The 12,552-nt window shown below is 42.7% G+C and overlaps 1 protein-coding gene across 3 annotated transcripts in view; it reads right to left on the reverse strand.

Moving 5' to 3' along the window:
* LOC129725333 (serine/threonine-protein kinase NLK) overlaps positions 1 to 12,552 on the reverse strand; it is a 189,027-nt gene that overhangs the window by 117,057 nt on the left and 59,418 nt on the right. The gene's annotated exons all lie outside the window — the stretch shown is intronic.

Raw genomic sequence — 12,552 nt, forward strand, 5'->3', positions numbered from 1 at the left:
CTGACCGACCGCAATCTCGAAAGCACTTTCACGATCGCGATCCGTTACAGTTTCACGGTTTCGATAATGAAAGTCTTTGCGCAGATCCGTCATGTGAACATTCCGACCAATAAAGCAGCCCCCCACAGTCGGTTATTTTAAGAGCCTTCATTTTTCTTCAGTACTAAACACATATTAGTATTTTTTGGTACTTATAGTGTATACATGAACACTATCAAAAATTTTTTAACACCGTTTATTAGAAAGTACTGTAGTTTTTGATTGATATCGATACTAATTTTGAAAAATACTATGAGCGAAACGTACTAGAAAAATCGACAATATATTGTGCGAGTGCTTTTGACAGTTCCAAGTTACATATCAGCTATTCAGTTGGGTGTGTTCCACATACAAATGATAGTGAACTGCAAGCTCTAGTTATTTATTGCTCTATCTTCTAGCACAACATAAGCAATTATTTTCCGTTACCGCCACCGAATGGTACAAATTAGTCAGACGTTCCCCTATAAACCATAGTATTCACGGTACTGAGCGAACTGGAGACCCTAAATCGCGGTGGACCTGAATCACGGTTGGTTGAAAGCATCGCGTATCAACGGTTGGGCAAACAGATAGCGTGTATATGTTGACTTTTAGACTGATACGATAACAAAATGCACTCAACAGGTACATCTTTTATATTCAGTTGGCTACTTTTCGAGGAAGCATAACCACCGAAAACGAAGCGTGAAAATAATCAAACGACTGTCTTTTTCTGTCTATAGTTAACAACAAGTAATAAAATTAAATTGAAAATTTAAATGAAAAGGAGTTCCGATCGAGTTATGGCACGCTATGCCCCATTGATTTCCATACTCAATACGTGCTCCATGAGTTATTATGAATTTCCAACATTGCTGGAGCGAAGGCACACGTGAATTTCAACATTTGAGACATTAGAGAGATATGCGTTTTGACCTGAAGCGCTAAAGGTTTTATTTCCATTTTTTAACCGTATCTAATCGGAGGACTACGCACCATCACCAGTGGTTTCCTATTGTGCATTTCATAATCAAATGCGAAATTGATAATGAACAACCTAGTTGAATAAACAGATGAGAACATAAATTAGAAAGCCAAACCAGCAATCAACCTCCACGCGCAATGGCAAGATAAGAAAATGTGGCACAGTTTTCATCCGAAGACCTCCATAAGGATGCGAGCTAATCAGGAAATGAGCAAAACCATCTCATCACGAGGAAACACACAAGCATCAGAAGCTTATGACTTCGCTGTTCGGTTGTCAGACCGATTAGTAATAGGAACAGCCCGATGCGCATAATATGGAAACAAAGCGGAAAAGCAGCCATCTGTGAACAAATATATTAATTTAATGATATCGTAAAAGACCCACTGGAGCGCTGGTCTCCCTACAAACTACCTACCGGCTGCACGTAGCGTTGGTTCGATTTTCTCTCACACATTGGTACGGTACGGTGCGTGCGCAGTTTCAAAGAAAATTCTTAAATTTTCTCAACTGGAACATTTTCCGACGGGTGCGGTGCGAGTATTAGTATGTATGTATATGGGTATGATGAACATATATTTCACGGTCGCCTCGATCCGACACAGACAACAATCACCATCATCTATTTCGCTCTCGTTTAACGACACGCAACAAGCCTCGCTGCGGATTTTACATTTCTTTTAGGATAAGCGAGCGCATATCGATTCTACAAGGCTTTGCGTTGTAATGCTTTTCACAACCTAGCCAGCTCGGCTACCGAGCCGCCAGATGGTGTGGGTGTAGCTTGCTAATGATGGTATGATAAATTTGCGGTAATTTTTTTCTTTTGCTTGTTTTTCCCTTCGCGGCTGGTGAGCAATGAAAATCGAAAACAACATCGAATGTCGATACACTGTGGCAGTTGCACAAAGGGCGCATAGTTTGAATACGCTGCGGATGAAGAGCGAATGATTGACAACTTTCCATAATGATAGGTAGTGCTTTTTCATTTATATACTTACAAAGTGTTTCGTATTTATAGAAGCGTCAATGCAATTTATGTTTTTAAATTGAGCAAAATTTTAAAACTTTCTAGATGATGTTTGGAATAGCCAAATTCGCACGAACATCCCCACATTACCAAATTTCGAAAGTTTCAAAATTGTCATTGAAACATGACTTCCACAGCATATAGGAATCCAAGAACTGAGTCAACAGCTTAAAAGTACCCTCATTCTATGCAAATACCGTACCGGTATGTAAATACCGTTAAAGACGCCTTCAAATGCGTTAAACCAAAAACCAAAATCTTGAGAAAAGATTCAATGACCAGTCAAATATTGGAGAGTATTTTTTATATATAAGGAATTAGCACGTAGCTTCATGGTTTTCATGTAGGCTTATCATCGAAACTTTCATTTTTCTGCGAAGGAGGCGAAAGTGAAGTAAGTTTCAGATACGTTAATTGGTTGTGTATAGGAGTAAAAAACCAACAACAGATATGTTCGCAAGGCATCAAATGGTGAGTTGACAACCTGGAAGGAGCGTCAAACATAGCTTCGGGCCTCACAAGTTCCTATCTCACACCTCCACGAGTCATATGATTACACTAGACTGCCGGTTGAAACATGGATACAACTGGTTGGTGTTGCCTGGGCAATGTTGTCATCCGACAATAGCTAAGTGAGAAGGTGCGACGCGATCATTGGCGCGTTAACCATATTCCGGCGGTAGAGGAAATGCTTCGCCAACCCGAGCGTCTGCTCACCAAGATGGTGCGGCTCAAAACAGCGTCTGATCTCCATGTTAGGAGCAGCTGATCAACGTCCTGGTGGCAGCGTGACACTCTAAACAGAGCTGACACGATGGTCCCCCGGCGAGACAGGGGGTTGGGGAAGGCCCAACGAGCCGCCCCGGAAAACAACATGTTACAAACAACGTAAGAGATAATACGGATCGGAACAATCGGCATGGACCTAGGCAACGAAATAAGGACTACGATTGGAAACTTGGGACATGGAACTGCAAATCGCTCTGCTTTCCAGGATGCGACAGGATAATTTATGACGAGCTACATCCACGCAACTTCAAAGTCGTAGCGCTGCAGGAACTTTGTTGGACAGGACAGAAGGTATGGAAAAGCGGGCACCGGGCGGCTACTTTCTACCAAAGTTGTGGTACCACCAGCGAGCTAGGAACCGGCTTCATAGTACTGGGTAAGATGCGCCAACGCGTGATAGGGTGGCAGCCGATCAACGCAAGGATGTGCAAGTTGAGGATAAAGGGCCGGTTCTTCAACTACAGCATCATCAACGTGCACTGCCCACATGAAGGAAGACCCGACGACGAGAAGCAAGCGTTCTACGAGCAGCTGGAGCAGGTCTACGATAGCTGCCCGCGACGGGACGTGAAGATCGTTATTGGGGACTTGAATGATAAGGTAGGACGGGAGGCAATGCACAGACCGGTAATCGGACCAGATAGCCTGCATGCCGTGTCTAATGATAACGGCCATCGATGCGTAAACTTTGCGGCCTCCCGTGGTATGGTAGTCCGAAGTACCTTCTTCCCCCGTAAAGGTATCCACAAATCCACCTGGAGATCACCCGACCAACAGACAGAGAACCAAATCGACCACGTTTAATCGACGGCAGGTTTTTCTCCGACATCATCAACGTTCGCACCTACCGCAGTGCGAATATAGATTTGGACCACTACCTAGTAGCTGTGTGCATGTGCTCAAAACTATCGACGATGTATAACACCCGCCGAAGTCGAACGCCGCGACCAAATATTGAGCAACTGCGGGACGCCGAGGCTGCACAGGAATACGCGCAGCAGCTGGAGGCAGTGCTACCTACGGAAGAGCAGCTTGGCGCAGCTACCCTTGAAGATGGCTGGAAAAGCATCCGATCCGCCATAGGTAACACTGCAATAGCGCTACTAGGTACAAGGGCCCCGAATCATAGAAATGACTGGTTTGACGGCGAATGCAAACGGTTAGTCGAGGAGAAGAATGCAGCACGGGCGAGAATGCTGCAACACCGTACGAGAGCGAACGTGGAACGATACCGACAGGCACGGAACAGCCAAAACTCAGTCCTCCGAAGGAAGAAGCGCCAGCAAGAGGACCGAGATCGCGTAGCGCTGGAAGAGCTGTACCAAGCTAACGACACTCGGAAGTTCTACGAGAAGCTGAACAGCTCCCGCAAGGGCTTTGTGCCGCAAGCAGATATGTGCAGGAGCTTGGACGGCAACCTCCTAACAGACGAGTGTGAGGTGATCGAAGGGTGGAGGCAGCACTTCGACGAGCATCTAAACGGCGATGCAGTAGAGCGCGAGGACGACGGTATGGCAATTGATCTTGGTGCACGAGCAGAAGACATCAGAATTCCAGCTCCCGATCTTCTGTAGGTGGAGGAGGAGATTGGTCGGCTGAAAAACAATAAAGCTGCTGGAGTGGACCAACTTCCCAGCGAGCTATTGAAATACGGTGAGGAAACTCTGGCTAGAGCCGTGCACTGGGTCATTGTCAAGGTTTGGGAGGAAGAACGAGTACCGGAGGAGTGGATGGAGAGTATTGTGTGTCTCATCTACAAAAAGGGCGACAAACTGGAGTGCTGCAATTACCGGGCAATCACTACAAGTACTCTCCCAAATACTTTACCGTCGACTATCACCATTTGCGAAGCAGTTCGTGGGGCACTACCAGGCGGGATTTATGGGTGCCCGCGCCACCACGGATCAGATATTCGCGGTTATGCAGAAATGCAGAAATGCCGCGAATATAACGTGCCCACACATCATTTGTTCATCGACTTTAAATCGGCGTACGACACAATCGATCGGGACAAGCTATGGCAAATTATGCACGACTACGGATTTCCGGACAAACTGACGCGGTTGGTCAAAGCGACGATGGATCGAGTGATGTGTGTAGTTCAAGTTTCGGGGGCACTCTCGGGCCCCTTCGAAACCCAAAGAGGTCTAAGGCTAGGTGATGGTCTCTCGTGCCTACTGTTTAACATTGCCACACGAGTGGCACGATATTCCAAAAGTCGGTTCAACTGTTTGGTTTCGCCGACGATATTGACATTGTGGCTCGGACCTTTGTGAAGATGGCGGATACGTACATCGGACTAAAGGCTGAAGCCAAACGGATTGGACTGGTCATCAATGCATCGAAGACGAAGTACATGAAAGGAAGGGGTTCACGAGAGGACAGTGCTAACCTCCCACCTCGAGTTCAAATTGGTGGTGATGAAATCGATATGGTTGATGAGTTCATGTATCTGGGCTCACTGGTAACTGCCGACAACGATACCAGCAGAGAAATTCAACGGCGCATTATGGCAGGAAATCGTGCATACTTTGATCTCCGGAGGACGCTCAGATCGAGTAGAATTCGTCGCCGCACCAAGTTAACCATCTACAAGACGCTGATCAGACCGGTAGTCCTTTACGGGCATTAGACATGGAATATGCTTGTGGAGGACCAACGCGCCCTTGCGGTCTTCGAGCGGAAGGTGTTGCGTACCATCTTTGGTGGACTGCAGATGGAAAACGGAGTGTGGAGAAGGCGAATGAACCACGAACTGCAGGAGCTGCTCGGGGAGCCATCTATCGTTCACACCGCTAAGATAGGCAGGTTGCGGTGGACTGGGCATGTTGTAAGGATGTCAGATGACAGCCCGGTAAAGATGGTTCTTGAAACCAATCCGTCAGGGACGAGACGGAGAGGTGCAAAGCGGGCAAGGTGGATCGATCAGGTGGAAGACGACCTGCGGACCCTACGCAGACTGCAGAGCTGGCGAACTGCAGCCATGGACCGAGTTGAATGGAGACGACTCTTACGTACAGCAAAGGCCTCACCACGGCTTGGGACTGTTTGGTAAGGTAAGGTAAGATATGTTCGCAGTGTTTATTTTATTTAAGGGCATTACCGACCTGTGAAGAAACATAACACCTATATTTAGATAAAGATTCGTCACTTTGAAGATATGTATTTTTATTTTGAATGATTTGCACTTATGCTGTGTGTATCATGTGAGTAGTGTCGATGTGATGGGAGCGCCCAACCACGAGAAATCGACAGCCTAGACTTGTTCCTAAAAAAGTTAGGGTTTACAATCCTGAGAATGATTTGCCGGGAAATACTTTAATATATCAAACTGTATAGCAACACTGACACTTGGTCGTTTATCACGTCAGAAAAACTGAAGGAATTGGACACTCCAATTTCTAATGAAATGTATGACGCTTTTGTGAACGAAATCGAAGAGCAACGGACCGAAGAGCTTGGATCGAACATTAAGTTCTTGAACAACAATAGTTTTTCGTCTAGCCCCGAACTATCTGCCCTAACTAATTGTTCAAGTTCATCAAGAAGGAAGCCTAGAACATGATCAAGACAAATCAACCGAAAAGGACGACTTTCATTTGTTCTATTGAATGTGCAGTTTACCCGCTCTGTTTTATTTTGAAAATTTGACGTCAACTCGCTTTAGTGAATCACTATCGCATATCGGACTATAACTGACGTTATTAGTGATCACGAAAAGAGTTAAGTGCATTTTTTTTCTATAAAGATATTTCTATTGCTATCGTTATTCAAGTGGACTGTGAATCGTGTGCTGGCTTTGTTATTGTTTAGCCATAGTCTTCGCCGCGCAATTTGACTATCATTCGGTTAGCCTACCCAAAGGCGCTTGATTTCGCAAAACATATTTTCGATTTGTTTTGATTTGATTACTCACAGTAGTATTATGGAGAAGAAACTGTGTAGTGAATGCAAACTGGAAATCAACGACCTTGAGCCGATTCGTTGTGGCTTTGGCGAAACATGCTACCACATAAATCAGCAATGCTGTGGCTTTAACAGCCGTGGTTGCAAAGAACTCTTTGCGCAGGGCAAAATACTATTCATTTGTCCTCACTGCAGGGGAAAATTGAACGGTCGTTCGAATAACGCTTACATTGCTGACACACAAATTGCTGATACAAAACTTGATTTGCCTTCTCAAGTCCAAAGACTATGCGAAGTGGTAGATGGACTAAGTAAAAAGGTCGAAAATATGTCTCATATGTCGTTGAGTCGTGATGGTAACGTTGGAACACCCACCAATTTGTTATCCGCTAATTTGTCCACCACACCGATTTGGCCGGTAAGAAATTCTAAACGCCGCCGTGAAGACCGTATGCCAGTTGATATCGCTACCGATCGAGGCACTAATACAATAGACTTGAGTGATCTTTCTGTGCCTTCGGTTGCATCAGTTGTAGCGAAAAAATGCTTCTGGCTTTACCTGTCAGTATTAAACCCTAAAGTAAACGAAAGTGACGTTCAAAAAATAGTCTCACGATGTCTGAATGAAACCGAACCTGTTGCTGTTATACGGCTCGTTCAAAAAGGTGCTGACACATCGAATTATTCGTACATATCGTACAAAATTGGATTGAATCCCGACGTAAAATCTATTGCACTGGACCCTGCTTCTTGGCCGGCTGGATTACTATTTAGAGAATTTATCGACCGTTCAAAAAACTAGAGCCCGAATTTCACGACCAAACTACTACATCATGTGCTGTTCAAGAATCTTCTCAACTGCGTTCATTTATTGACGGTGGGAGCCTAAGGGTTCCCACCAGAGGCGAGTATTTTAACAATTCTTTCGTGTCTCCTGTACTGTACCGCTCATCTTTCCAGTCTTATGATCGTGACAGAGCTGGCGTTTGGGTGTATCAACAGAACGTGCGCGGACTTAGGACTAAAATTGACGAGATTTACCTGGCAACAAATGACTGCAACTACGACATTATCATGCTAACCGAAACTGGACTGGATGACAGCATTCTTTCTCCTCAGTTATTTGGTACTTCATACAACGTCTTTCGATGCGATCGGAGTTCGCTTAATAGTCATAAACGCTCTTTTGGTGGAGTTCGAATCGCTGTCGCTCAAAAACACACAAGCACGATTTTTGAAACCGCTCACGGAAAATCTCTAGAGCAGGTATGCGTCAAGGTCATGATCAATGATTTAAAGCTGCTGTTGTGTAGTATTTACATCCCTCCTGACAAGAGCAATGATGTTGCTATCATAGATGCTCACATAGCTTCCATACGCGATTTTTGTAACAACGGCACTGCCGACAGCACCGTTTTGGTTTGCGGTGATTATAATAGGCCTCGAATAGTTTGGGTCAGTTGTGACGGCGTTATTCAACATGAGAATTCTACACAACTTTCTACAGCAAGCACCGCACTCATTGACGGGATGGACTACTTGAATTTAAGCCAGGCTAATTTACATCGTAACCATCTCGGCCCAGTGTTAGATCTAGTGTTCCACTCTTCGGACACTCAATTGACTGTTAACAGATGTGTTGCCCCGATAGTGCCGGTTGATTCGCATCATCCGCCTTTAACGATTTTTATTCCTACTAAACATGAGGTTGTGTGTTCCTGTGATATAATTGACAGGCGCGGATTAAATTACCGTAAAATTGATTTCGCAGCATTCTCAACTTATGTCTTGATTATTGATTGGCTAACTCTTTTGGAAACTGATGATGTTGATCGGATGGCCGAAAGTTTTTGTTCAGTTATTTGTTCATGGCTCAACGAAAACTTACCGTTTTCCAAACGACTTTCTTACCCTGCTTGGACCTCTCGCCACTTAAGAGAACTGAAACGAAAACGGAACGCTTGCCTACGTAAACTGCGTCGCCAGCGGTCAACTGACTCGATACAAAACTTCAAGCGTGCAAGTGACGAATATCGAAAGTTGAGCTCAAGCTTGTACAAATCATATGTCTTGAATGTTCAAACTGACTTGCGGAGAAATTCAAAAAAGTTTTGGCATTTTATAAATTCAAAACGAAAGAGAAGCACAATCCCTACGAAAACCTACCTTGATGATGTCGAATCTAACTCTGTTTCTGATTCATGTGAGCTATTCCGGAAATTTTTCTCTTCGGTATTTGCTTCTGATTGTGTATCTAACGACAACGCAAGTCGTGCGCTGCCAATGTTCCAGCTGACCTTATTGACCTTGACATTTCTGAAATGACGCCTCAAATGCATTTTACCGCTGCAAGAAAACTGAAAAATTCTTTCTCTGCTGGTCCCGACGGTATACCGGCTGTACTTTTATGCCGTTGTGGGAGACTCTGGCTACATCACTTTGCTCTATATTCAATCAATCGTTGGTGCAAGGAAAATTTCCCAAGGTTTGGAAGCACTCTTATATGTTTCCAGTCTTCAAGAGTGGTGAACGTCAAAATATAAGAAACTATCGTGGAATTACTAATCTGTGTGCGGCATCTGAGCTGTTCGAAATTATTGTGAGCACTGTTATCCTGAACTGCACGAAAAATAACATTTCCTCCGATCAGCATGGATTTATACCTGGCCGTTCCGTAGCAACGAACCTCATGGACTTCACATCAAACTGTATCGCTGAAATTGAACGCAAAGCGCAAGTCGATGTTATTTACACCGACCTAAAAGCAGCTTTTGATCGCATCGACCATTCTGTACTGCTGAAAAAAATATCGCGATTGGGAGCATCGTCACGTTTCGTCAAGTGGTTGGAATCATTTTTGTGTGATAGAACGTTGCAGGTTAAGCTCGGTGCGACTGTCTCTACTTCCTTCACGAACAAATCTGGTGTACCGCAAGGTAGTAATCTTGGGCCACTACTTTTCATCATCTTTTTTAACGACGCGGCTAGCGCTCTAGGAATTGGTTGCAGACTTGTTAACGCCGATGATCTGAAAATTTATTTGACGATTCGTAATATTGAAGATTGTTACCGTTTACAGTCCCTACTGGACTGCTTTGTGACGTGGTGTAAACTAAATGCCCTGACACTGAGCACGGCAAAATGTGAAGTGATTACATTTCACCGGATTCAATCACCGATAATTTTTACGTACGCAATTGGCGGAATGGTGCTAAACAGAGTCGATCACGTAAACGATCTTGGCGTTATCATGGACCAAAGATTGACTTTTGAAAGACACCGCACAACGATCGTTTCTAAAGCCACTAGACAACTTGGTTTCATCGCAAAAATTGGACGTGAATTCAAGGATCCCCATTGCTTTAAAGCGTTGTATTGTTCTTTAGTGCGTCCCATACTGGAAAATGCAAGTGTGGTTTGGACTCCGCATCAGCTGTCTTGGAATCTCAGATTAGAACGGGTGCAGAGAAGATTTATCCGTTTGGCTTTGAGAGATTTACCCTGACGTGATCCAGTTAATCTTCCACCGTATGTAGATCGCTGTCGTTTGTTAGGAATTGATACGCTTGAACGTCGCCGAAAGACACAGCAGGCATTATTCGTTGCTAAGATTTTAAATGGCGAAATAGACTCACCGAAATTGCTATCCACGATAATTTTTCGCGCTTCACATCGCATGCTGAGATCTTCAACGATGCTACTAAATACATTCCACCGCACGAACTACGGTTACTACGAGCCTGCAGCATACATGGTTAGAATTTTCACAAATGTTGAACATCTTTTTAACTTTGGTGAATCCACACATATTTTTAAACAGAAAATTGTTAGACTAAGTTCCTTTTAACTATCGATTCATTAAGACAACTGTCAGATGATGCTATAAACAAATAAACAAATAAACTAATGTACTAATGGAACCTATCTATGCTCAGTTTTACAGAAGCAACTTGCATTATTTGAGCTCAACGGATAATTATCACGAATCTAAAGCGACTGTTTGACTGTTTGAAAACCCTGAAACCTACCTCGACGGACAGTGAGAGGGTGTTCTCCTTTTACACAGTGCAACAATTTTTTTTTTGCCTTGGCTTCTATGTATGATTTTTTATGTATTTTGACACAAAAACAAATTTTCCCAAATTTAAACACATCTTAAGGGGTAACAGTGGCGCCATTTGGAATTTTTGAGAAATCGGAAATTTTGGATGTTTTTCGACGCCATTTTGTTTTGAAGCCAAATATCAAAATTTTAGGAGTTTGTCCACATATTAGCTTTTTTTTTACCCATCTTTAAAAATAACAGATCTTTTTTTTTCCTGTGTGGACTCATCACTGCGATCAGAGATTTAGATCTATTGTGATATTGCCCAGGTGTTTTCTGTACTCCGCACTTCATATTATTGGCAGTATCACTATTGAAGTAAGTGATACGCTTATCTTTCATATCTGTGCTTGTGTGTAAAAGTTTTACCTTTCCATTTTAAAGCTTACTAATCTACTATACCGAGCCTCTGTCCATCCTAACAATATCGCCTAATAACAATTCCCTGGAGAGAACTTTCATACGTTACTTACACCAGTTTTATTATAATAGGGACTTAAAGGTTACTGCAGAATTCAGATTGAAGGAAGGGTACTTGGTGGGAAGCCTGAGAATAAACCCATACTAAGTCCTTTGGTATCTGATCCTCGTAAAATATCAGCAACATGTGAATTTGCTCCAATTCCCCTACAATAATAAAATAGGATTATCTTGATGTTAAATTAACTTTTTTGAAATTTGTTTGATGTATTTTCAATTATGAAAGCGATAAGATACAATACAATAGATACAATAACAATTTATCTTTACGTGATCCTGCCCCTATTGCAGGGAGGGGGTCGCATTTTTGGCCAGGACCGGTCAAAATATAAAAATTTCGCTTCAGTTTTGAGACAGAATAATCGCGTCTTCGATAAAGTGAAAGGCGATCCTCTTCTCGCAAAAAGGGGAGAATCATGTGAAGACAATTTTTTATTGTAACTTTGAATATCTCTTTCACTCTTGATATTACATTAAACATGTGATTCATGAGACTTTTTCATTCAATATAAGACAGATTTTAACTACCACTTTAGATATTAGCGCATTGCCAATTATGCTCATATATACTCGATAAAAATAGCGTCGAAAAAACATCGAAAATTCCCGATTTCTCAAAAACTCAAAATGGCGCCATTGTTGCCCCTTAAGGTAATATGTGTTCAAACTCGGGAAAATTCATTTTTGCGTTAAAATACATGAAAAATTCACCCATAGAAGCCAAGGCGAAGAAAAAGTGAATTTTTGTTGCGCAGTGTTATCGGTTCTAATATCGTCAGGTTGGTCTAATTATCGCCCAGGGGATAATGAAGTCATAGAGAACTTATCTTTTGCAGGAAGATGCTCTGCATTATGAAGAACCATTATAAAAGAAATTAACGCTATAGGACATCGTTTACCCCCCTGACGATAATAGGTAAAACCTGACGATAATGAAGCCGATGCTCTATATAATTTTCTTATAATTTTATTTATCCGTTTCATGGTAGGAACTTAAAGCTGTATATAGTTCTCAGTAAAAACAAAATGCAATTAATTAGTAGATAAATTGAAAACAACTTAATGTGTCATTCCATCATGAGGTAAGTCAATCCTCGTAAAGCTAGCTTTATTTAGAATCCGGAATAAACGATTGAGCTCTATCTCTGAGTTTGCTCAGGAAACTTGTTAGGTAATTAAAATGAAGGTCTTTAATTGTACCTTTAGAGAAAAATATAAGAACATGAGTCATCGAAT

The sequence above is a fragment of the Wyeomyia smithii genome, chromosome 2 (assembly GCF_029784165.1).
Source record: "Wyeomyia smithii strain HCP4-BCI-WySm-NY-G18 chromosome 2, ASM2978416v1, whole genome shotgun sequence".
Taxonomy (NCBI): domain Eukaryota; kingdom Metazoa; phylum Arthropoda; class Insecta; order Diptera; family Culicidae; genus Wyeomyia; species Wyeomyia smithii.